This window comes from Neofelis nebulosa, chromosome 2 (assembly GCF_028018385.1).
Source record: "Neofelis nebulosa isolate mNeoNeb1 chromosome 2, mNeoNeb1.pri, whole genome shotgun sequence".
In the NCBI taxonomy this organism is placed as follows: domain Eukaryota; kingdom Metazoa; phylum Chordata; class Mammalia; order Carnivora; family Felidae; genus Neofelis; species Neofelis nebulosa.
In genome coordinates, this window is record NC_080783.1 from 52,136,136 (window position 1) to 52,147,624 (window position 11,489).

The following is an 11,489-nucleotide window of genomic DNA, read 5'->3' on the forward strand; positions in this document are numbered from 1 at the left end:
AAATCTTTGTAGAAGAGGCATGACCAAAGTTTCTTCCAGTTACAATTTGTGACCAAAAATAGAACTTAAGTTCTGTAATGACATAAAAAAGCAGATAAGATTTTTTCATTGAATTTTTGGTGGTTCTGTCAAATGTTTTAACATCATCTTACCTGCAAATATACTCTGTGAAATCCAATTTGAAATGGATATAACAAGTAAGAAACAGTCTCACAGTATAATCTTCTGTATGTTACTTTAATTAATATGCACACCCATCTCAGATTCCTGTGGGATGAGTGACAAACAGCACATACATAATTCAAACCAACTCTAGATATTGGTTCCAATTTTCTTTCCATAATGATTTTTTAAACCTAAAACTCTCTCTATACATGTATATATAAACCTTGTGTTAGGAGTACTCCAAGGTGGCATAATTGACTGACTTAAGTCTCATCTCTTATCCCTAAATCTTCCTGCCTCGGGTAAAATGCTAATGCTTAGGAGATTGCTTAAAAGGCAGGATACAGGGAAGATAAGACTGGAGGCAAATGTCGGCATAAGCCACAAATTAATTCATCAATCTCCAGAAACAGAAAGCTGATGCTAATAGTAATTGAATTGACAAGTTTCTCAATTTTTTTTAAGAGAACAAGATGTAAATTAAGTATATATGTGATTTGAAAGTTGCATGTAATATAGAAGTCAGTGAAGTCATGGTATTATATGAATGAATATTCAGTTCATATTGAGTATGTTTTCCCTTTTTAAAAAGTATATTTGATTAGAACATCTCTGTGGAAGGAAGCCAATTGTTTCCTGTGCTCTCAGTATCAGAGAAAGATCTGCTTTGGCAAAAATCCTTTTCTTCCAAAAAAAAACTAAATCAAGAAATGATTAATTAAGTTGGTACTTTAACACTTAACCATTTTGCCTCTTTTTATTATCAGTATAAAACTTGATACACATTCTCTTCTGTCTTACTTTTCTGCTCATGTATATTCCTACTACCTAAATATTACTTACACATCTGGTACTTTGTGTATGCTCTTTGTTCTAACTTCCATTTACACAAAAGTAAATTCATTTTTAAGATGATTACAACTTTTGGCTTCATGTTGCAGTTTAGCGATCTTCTGGGTCTGAGTGGAATCTAAAAAGGCACATGATAGCTATTCTTGAGTGTTTGCCTTGTTTCCACACATGACATAGGCTAATTCGTATCCACAAGTAATCTTAAGTAATGGAAATTAAAAAAATAGAATAATTCACTGATTAGGATGAGTCACTTCCAGTAAATGCAAACCTTTTAGTAAGAACATGAAACCTATATTAAACAGCTGAGGGCGTTCGCCATGGTTTCCTGGTCGTGTTGGACTGCAGTGACAGGAAATCAGTTGGTCTGTAAATCAGAATTGCTTATTGATCACATTTATTTCTTAGCAACCTATTATGGGGATGATCAGTGCTATCTCACAGTCTCTGTTTCTTGAGAGTTCAAAATGTTATAAACCTTTTTTATGATTTTCTAACCACTTAGTTTTAAGAGAATATGACTCACTATACTGTTTGTATAATATATGCATAATGATTTTGGAAGCAAAGAGATATTCTTAATTCAGAAAGAACATGAAATATCTATCAGGTTGTAATGTGCTGAGCCTTATTTTCCAGTGCACATAATGAGTCATGGAACAAAATGGATGATAAGAGTAGATAATTAAGAAAGTATGATAAGGAAGTCAAACTTACATCATTACCTGGCAAATTAGAGAAACAAAAGGTTAAAAAACCTTATTTTCTAGACACATCTCAGGCCATGCATCCTACAGCCACCACTGAACTTCTTACTCTATCTCGAATAATCCAGGCCCTTGCACAGTGCTGCACCCTTTTTACATGGGGACAGTTTGTTCAGAATATCCTTCTACCCCACCTTTGTTATTGAAATATACTTCTTCCTATAGAACCTTGTTCAAATGCCCCTCTTCTGAAATGTCTTCCCAGAATCCTCTGAGCTTTCACGAGTCTTTGTTCATACATTGTTTCCTTTTAAAAATTAATTATACTAATAATTAATGTAATAAATAATATTCATTCTCAACATCTCAACCCCGGAAAAACAAGAAGCTTAGCATGCCCTTCTTCCCAGTCTTCACTCACCTGAGATGGTAAAAGGATCTTTTATTTTAATTTCAGGGTGTCTTTTTTTTTTTCTTTATAGTATATTTTGGCGGTTTCATTTTATTGGTTTCTTTGCCCACATTGTTCCTATATCCTACTTTTTTAGATTCATTCTCTGTTTTGCTGAGCTGTGTTCTTCAGTAATTTTTAAAAAAATGATTCATAGGTAGTAAATTCTCTGTCTTTGCATATTTAAAAAAGCAAATCTATATTTTGCTCTCCCACATGAGGGAGTTTGGCTGGGTAAAGAACTCCAGGTTAATTTTTTTTTTCTTTCAGAATTTTGATGATATTTCTCTTTTGTCAACCTGTATCCAAGATTGCTGATTTTAATTAGAACTCTTTCATAGGCAATCTGTTTTTTTCTCTTGAGAAACTTTTAGGATTTTGTCTTTAGATTTGGCATTCTGAAATTACATTGGGGTGTGTCAAAATGTAGGTAGTATTTTTCTCTTCATGCTACTTTTTGGATCCTTTCAGTATTTTGAATGACTCACTTACATGGTTAAGTTTCTTCAATTAGTTTGTAGTTTGGGGTTGCTATTTATATTTGTGGTTGAGTATCTTTATCATAACAGGATATTTGAAATGTATTTTATCAGATCAAAGGAGAACCGCTTTTGCAGTAGGTGCCATTAAATTCTGAATGTAGATGACTGCTTTGGATATTTGGAAGGGGGGGTCACACTGGGAAAATGTGCAAATAACTTTTATTTAGGGTCTGAGGGCTTCTCGGCCCTGCTGGTTGTTACACCTTATCTGGGGGTATCCTGTGTCAGAACTCGCATTTCAGATTATCCCATTCCCAATTTGTTCCTGTGGACAAAGAGAATAAGTGGTTCTCCTTCCTTCCATCTTTGCTGTGGATTCAGAAGTTCCAGGTTAGCTCAGACTCTGCTTTCCTTCATCTCCAGCCCCAACCTTCATACAAGGGACTCTCTCCTAAGGAAGTAACTCACTGTGTATATGAAACAGTCCTCTAGGATTTATCCCAAGGCAAACACTACTATTGCCATCCGCTTTGGCGGGTTGGGGCGGGGGGCAGCCAGCTGGCCCAAGCTATTCAAATAAGTCTTTAATTAATTGCCCTAACTGTCCACAGGGGCCCCTCCCTCTCTGATTTGTTCAGTCTGAGCATATTTCTCCTAGTTTTCTTTAGGAAATGCTTAAATAATGTAGAGCCATCTCCAGTTATAGCCTTTATATTTTTTTCTCTTTTCTGCTTTCTCCAGCTAGATGATACTATTTATCTGTTCCTTACCATCAAAAAATTCCTCAAAATTTCTGGTCTGCTGAGTTTATCTTTTTTTATTTAGGCTGTGTTATGGATTTATTATCTAGTGAAACATTTTCTATAATGTCTATGTATTTCAGTAGAATCTCTGCAATTCCTATAGGTACAAAACAGTAGCTAGAGCCTGTTTTCATTCATAACTTTCATGAATGTATTGCATTGTACACTAGAGTAATTGTTCTCTGCTCACATAAGTCTCATTTGCTGGAAAATCACTCCTGGATGACAGCATGGTAATCGTAGTGGTAATCTGTAAGTGGAGAGACTGCATGAACAGCACAGAAATAGAAAAACATGAGGCCTCATGGAAGAGAGAATTCTTATTTTTCTGTTAATGGAAAACAATAGAAACTGGTGAGAAGGATGGGAGGGAGAGGGGTGTATATGGAGAAAATAAAACTCTAGAATAATGGGAAACTTTTTATGTGGGATTTAGGTTGTTCTTTTTTTTCTTCTTTTTTTAAGTTTTTATTTTATGTATTTTATTTTTTTAATTTTTATTTATTTTTGAGAGAGAGAGAGACAGAGAGAGACAGAGAGAGACCGAGAGAGAATCGAAAGCAGGCTCCGGGCTCTGAGCTGTCAGCACAGAGCCCAATGTGGGGCTCGAACCCATGAACCACGAGATCATGACCTGAGCCAAAGTTTGATGCTTAACCAATTGAGCCACCCAAGTGTCCCTTATTATTATTTTTTTAAGTAGTCTCTACACCCAACATGAGCTCGAACTCACAACCCTGTGATTAAGGGTCGCATGCTCCACTGACTGAGCCAGCCAGGTGCCCCTCATTCAGGTTGTTTGTAACCCTTTTCTGAGCCCCAATTCTCCCATTTGGGAAAGAGAACATAGCTACAAGACACCTATATTCTTTTCCTGTTTAAATCACTGTGTGATTGTATGAATTAGATATTAAAACTCAATAGAGTTTATCAGACCACTGATCTTCTCCCAAAACCCTCCACATAGAAACCATATGATTTGCACTCATCCTAAAATGAGTAGGACCAGACTTCAGTAAAATGGGAGAACCTACTCTTTTCTGTGATGTGTGAGCAGTTTCTCTTTTCCCTCAGACACTTCTCCACTACTATTCTTGATTTTCCCTCTTTCAGGCACGATTTCCCAGTGATTTACTTTGTGGCTAATTCTACAAATTTCTGATAAGGTATTAACTGATAAGGAAAGTGTTAGCTAGTAAGGGCTGAGGGCAGATGCTTTATAGAGTTATATACAGTTTTTTGAGGCAGCATTTAATTAAAAGCATTTAATTAAAAATTTTTAAATTTTTCAAGACTTCTTCAGTTGTTAAATTTTTTTAATGTTTATTTTTAAGAGAGAGAGAGAGAGAGAGAGAGAGAGAGCGTGAATGGGGGAGGAGCAAGAGAGAGGAAGACACAGAATCTGAAGCAGGCTCCAGACTCTGAGCTGTCAGCACAGAGCCCGATGTGGGGATCAAACTCACGAACTGTGAGGTCATGACCTGAGCCGAAGCCGGAAGCCTAACCGACTGAGCCACCCAGGTGCCCCCAAGACTTTTTCAGCTGTAAGGAGAAAGATCAACATATAAAAATGTGGTTGAACAAATTTACCATCAAAGACACACACACACACACACACACACACACACACACACACATCATTGGAGCCTCCTTCAATGACACATGATTCTATAGCATGATTATCTAAATTAAAAACATAATTAATGCAGAAGTCCTGAAATGCTAGTATAATGATATACAGTGACATTGATATTTGAGAACAGGCATACTCCTGTAAACCTTTTCAAGTTCTAGTCCATGGTCAAATAGACATTTCTCTCCTGCCTGTCAAGTTTCAGTCTATAGCAAATCACAGCTTTTTTTTTTTAATAGTCTTATGCATCTTCATTGAAAGTGTGTTTTATTTTGTTTTTTTCCTATTTGAGGCTAAATGACTTGTTTCTGATTCTTTGCATTCATACAGATATCAAAACATTTCCACATATTTCTGCTAGGATGCTATAGTCTTAAATTGGAGCTAGAAAGTTTTAGGGTGAAAGCTAGTCAACATGAAATATTTCTTATAAATTTTCTTAGTTGATAGCATTAAACTTTGCTCTACACAGACCAAATTCAAACAGATAAAACCCTTGATTTCTACAATGAACAATATAAGAGAGATCTTGTTGATTCACACCTAAATGACTTAAAAACTTAAAAAAATTATCAGTTGAATGAAGAAATATTTAGCACCCGCAATTTTATTTGTGAGAAGACAAATTACTCACCAATATCAGCATTTATCAAAATGAGGTTGCTATCTTCAAAAGTTTCTACAAAATTTTTAACTGTGAGTTTTCAATTTAACCCCAGTTTAAAAAATAATCTACACACCCAGAATGGTTAGAAGCTACAGACCAAGACCACTAAGTGGGGCTGAGAATACAGAGCAACTGAAATTCTTATGCGGTGCTAATGAGAATTGAAAGGGCACAATGGCAGTATCTACCAAGGCTTAATAAATGCACAGTCCACGCAGGCAACTCTACTCTCAGGTACTTACCCACAGACCTCCCAGAAATGCACACATTTGGGCTTCAAAATACACTCCCAAGAAATTTATATCAGCATCACTTATAATAGCCCCAAATTGGAATGAAGCAGGGCAAACACAAGGCCAGGTATGAATCATGAGATTGAGACATGTTTCAAAAAACCATGCAGCACGAATATTAAATTCATGAATCACGCTGTGTATTGTACAACTTTATCACACAAGTTAGTTACACAAGAAAGGTAGAAGAGGGAATTAATGAACCACTTGGAAGAGAATCTGGCAAGGAGGCATCAAATGCCAGGAGCGAGGCACATGTGTGGTCCTGTGACAAACATTGGCCAGAATTGTAGTCAGGCTGCCTTCTGGGCTGACAAAGCCTCTGGCAGTCCAGCTGGAACAGTATCTCCACAAGTACAGCATGGGTGGTCCTCCAGTCTTTGAGCCGCTGCTAGTCCGCAACTTCTTCTAGGGAGTCTGTATAGCTGCGTGTAATGGTTACACCTGAGGGTCTTTGCCATGTCAGTTCGGTCCACTGGGCCTCACCAAAGTCTTTCCGAGGATGTTGGCAAACTACTCTAGCTTATCTCTAGGGATACTCTAAGTTCTACGCTGGGGGCTGACAAACTGCTAGAGAAGTTCACATTGGCTGCTGTGATTTCCTTTTGTCATATTGTTAGTTTATTCTCTATCTTCTAGGAGTATGTATCACATACAGGGTATGTGACATGGAAACAAACTAAATGCCTAGCAACAGTAAAATGAATTGTGAGACAGCCATATAATGGAATACTCCAAAGCAATGAAAAAGAATGAACTACCACTAGATGCTACAACATGGATGAATTTCACAATAAGTTGAATAAAAAAGCCAGGCACAGTAGAGTATATGCTGTAAGATTCATTTATAAAAGGGTAAAAAAAAACATGCAAGCAAAACTATAATCAGAGAACTGGTTACCTTTTCAAAGGGTCTATTGATTGCGAGGCAGTACCAGGAAGACTTCTGGGGTGCTTGTATTACTCCATATCCTGATCTGGAGTTGCAATTACCCCTGGGAAGAAGGCTCCACTGCCCAAGGTATGGCTGCATAGGCATTGCTCACCCACTGCGCTATAGCAGATATGGAAGGTGCTCCACCCATATCCTTTTAGATCTCCTCATAAGTCTTGTGCTTCCTTATGAGTCCCTCAGCTTCTATATGTTGCACTTTTGACAGCACACAGCTGTAATCTTCAGAAGACTACCCTTTGGCCAAACCTGCATAGAGCTGGAGGTGCCAGGGAACTTGTGTCTCTCAAAGGGCAGCCTACATCCAGTGACTGACCGATGAGGAAGAGTGAAAGCCCAGCTCCTTTTCCTCAAGACAAGGTAAGCTCTGAAATGTAATGTCCTCTGTATAGCTCCCTGTAAGATCAGGCTGAAGCTTGACCTAAAACTGCTCTCTTGCTTAACTTCTTTCCCTTCGTTGTTGGGCTTCCTGTATGCCTCTACTGGATTTTCCTGGAAGTACCGCCTTAACAAATCTCTTGCTCACAAATCCTCATGTCAAAGTCTTCCTTTGAGAATCAGACCTAATGAGAATCAGATCCCCCAATGGTCATATTGGAAATCCAGTATCATATGGATGTAGATTTCTTTCTCCTGCTACCCTTCCAAATACTTACCACAATTTTCTTATTGCCTAGAGTTTATACCCCAAACAGTTCCTTTTAGGGATCAAGGTCTTGAAAGGTTTCCATTAACTGAATGGGAACACAATCTGGGAGGCATGATTTATGAAACATCTGTCAATGATTTGCAATTTAGCAAAATGCAGTATGATTAGCAACGCAGTCATCTGACAAGTCCCTCAGCCACCAGGAGACCCACCAAAGGCTGTGATGATGGGGGCAAGGAATGATGTTCAGGAAAGGTCTGAAGCACAAGCCTTGCCTGGAAAGGTGAGTTGAGTAGGGTAGGAGAGACACATTCCTCAGGCTATAAGCATCAGTGTCAGATTTTGATCACTTGGCCGCAGAAAGGGAAGAAAGAAGACCCAAAACGGAAATAGTTTTGAGCAGAAGATGATCCAACCTCATTTGTGATTTTTACGTAGGACTAGCCCTGAACTAAGTAATGTTTGTTAATTCTATGTATAACCAATGTAATGAATGCATTTTATGATTTAATAAGTCATTATATATTATATATTATACTATAATATTTTTCAGTGGTTGAGAATGGGTAAATTACTACCTGTCCCACAGGAAACCCAGATGACTTCATGAATTGAGTGAGATTTCAGGAGCTTGCTTAGTAAGAGTTAGATCAAATATTTTTTGCCCAAAATCCATTTTAAGTTTTAACAATGTGAACAGCTGGTGGTGTGAGCTTTAGAATTAATTACAGAGTGAGTCAATAAACATTAAGTTATGTAACATTTCAGACAGGAATCTTCAAAATAATATATTTTAAATCTATATCTCTCAATTTAAACTCACTTGTATCCAAAATAATCTTCGATTGACCTTTTTAAATAGCTTGTGCAAAAAAATAAAGGTGTTAAATATTGCATGATTGCCTTAATTGGAGTAAATGGTAATAAACATTAACAAAAAAAACTGACACACAATGAGGTGAATAAAACAAAAAAAAAATGTGTATAACATAAATATGTGCCTAGAAAAATGGCTAGACTGAAGCACCAGCAATTCAGTTGTGTTTCTCTCTGTATCCTAAAATGATTGAGGATCGATTTATTTCCTTCATCATGAAAAGTGTTGTTTATGAAAAAGATATCATAGAAGATCCTTTCTCCAAATCAAAGTTCCCTCAAATAATGGCTTAGTTATTTGATGAATGTCACCTGATCACAGGCATGTTTTATGAAAATATATTATTAGAAAGGCTTGTGCAAATTAAGTAGATTCACTTTGATCTCTTTCAATTACCATATACTGCCGAGGAAACATTCTAAAATAAAGGAGTGTTGCAGACCAAAATAGAACTGTTGGTAGTGGAGAGATTAAACAATCAGATATTTTTCTAACATCTGTTTCCTTGATGGACAAATACTGAAAAGGAAAGGATAAATACATCCAAACATACACACATGACCTTTACCTGGTGGAAAAGAAACTATATTTGTGCAGGGCTCCCTTAAGTAATTGCTCAATGACTCCCTTGCAGTTATAAATGTCAACCAATTTGAAGGTATGGAAAAGGAGAGAGAAAAATGGAACAAATTTCAGAGAAGAGGCACAGCTGATGAGAACAGCATTCTTATCAAGGAGGTTTTTAAATATCAAGTTTCCATCACACTGAAAGGGATCAGCTGTGAATCTGTGGGACGGTTTCTTTCGTACTTGGCATTTCCTGTGAGTCACACCTTTCATCTGAGCATCTTAGAATATTTTATAAACACAAAACCTCAACAACATCTGCATTATTTTCTTTGTTTTATAAATGGATAATAAGTCATCAAAGAGCTTGTAAAGTTGACAAAGGTCACCTAGAATGAGATTGATTCCATATCAACACCTCCCTCCATCATGGTCTCTATTAGGATTCGAGAACTCCACAGCTTCCACATTCTGTAACGTGAAAGCTATGTCTTTAACCTTTTCGAAGTAATTTTTAAGGAGACATCTCTAGAAAAAAACTTCTCTATGTATCCATATACATAGATAAATGGCATCTAGCATCTAGTATCTAGTATCTAGGGCAAAAGAAATACCTAATAGTATACCACTCAACACCAAAAGAAACTGACACAATGTCAAAAACAAATAATCCAGTTAAAAAGTGTGCAAAAGACATGAACAGACATTTCTCCAAAGAAGACATACAGATGGCAAACAGACACATGAAAGATACTCAACATCACTCATTACCAGGAAAACAAATCAGAACCACAGTGAGATATCACCTCACACCTGTCAGAATGACTAGACTCAAAAACACAAGAAGCAACAAGTGGTGGCAAGGATGTGGAGAAAAAGGAACCCCTGTGTTCTGTTGGTGGGAATACAAACTGGTATAGCCACTGTGAAAAATGGTATGGAGGGTCCTCAAAAAAATTAAAAATATAAATATCATATGTTCCAGTAATTGCACTACTGGGTATTTACCCAAAGAATATGAAAACACTAATTCAAAAGGATATATGTACCCCTGTGTTTATTGAAACATGTTTTTAGCCAAGTTATGGAAACATCCTAAGTGTCCATCAATAGATGAATGGATAAAGAAGATGTGATGTGTGTGTGTGTGTGTGTGTGTGTGTGTGTGTGTGTGTGTGTATACACAGTGGAATATTATTGAGCCATTAAAAAGAAAGATTTTGCCATTTGTAACAATGTGGATGGAACTAGAGAGTGTAATACTAAGCAAAATAAGTCAGAGAAAGATAGATACCATATTATTCCATTCATATGTGGAATTTAAGAAACAAAACAAATGAACAAAGGAAAAAATAAAGAGATAAACCAAAAAACAGACTCTTAACCATAGAGAACAAACTGATAGGGGAGGCAAGTCAAGGGATGAGTGCTCTTGACAAGCACTGAGTAATGTAGAGAATTGTTGAATCGCTATATTGTACACCTGAAATAAATGTGAACTGTGTTCAGTATACTGGAATTAAAAAAAAAGAAAGAAAAAAAAGAAATACCTAACAGTTTTATTTACTAAGTAGTTATGTTGGAACACTGTAATAATAGTAGTTGGTGTGATGTCCCAACAGATGGTGCTATGCTCGTCCCTGACAATTTAAACTCCCGCAGGGCTCCTGACAGTTCCTTGTGAGTGACTACTGGACACATGGGTTCCATTTGGGACCCAAGGCTCTACATCATCTGTGAACCAGGTGGAGTGAACAGCAGAGCTGGCGTTGGAGGAATTTGAGAATAGGTGAAAGAGACTCCACGGAGTTCTCATTCTCTCATTGTAGGAATTCTAGAAAGTTACCTGGTTGCAATAAAAATGCCTACTGCTGCCCTTTAAACTTAATTACTGCTGTGCTCTCCCTAGGAGAGAGGGGAACAGCTGGTCTCTCCTACCCAGTATGTAATAGCCTATTGCTGTGTGAGGTTCAGCTATCTCCTCTTCAGACGAAAACCTCCAAAATTATAAACCTTCTAAGTTGGTTTGCTTTGCTCGTTTTACTTTTGCATTGGCTATGACTCATTCTCCAACCCACATGACCTTTGTACCTATACAAATAAAATCAGTCTCTATTTGTATCTGAATCACACAAAAAGAACTAAACATGTTTTTGTAAATACTAGACGTTTGTTTGGTTCAGCCAGATTTAAAATATAAGCATAAATGCAATTCGTTCCCAGGGACCCTGAAGGGACACCCCAAAGAACTAGGTAGTCCTCTGACCCAAAAACGAGCTTTGATAGCACATCTGTGTGCTTGCTAGTTGGATGAGAGGTGCTGGATGCAGTAAGATGCCCTGGACACAGGAAATGGTGGTTTTAATATTTTTTTAAATGTTTATTTATTTT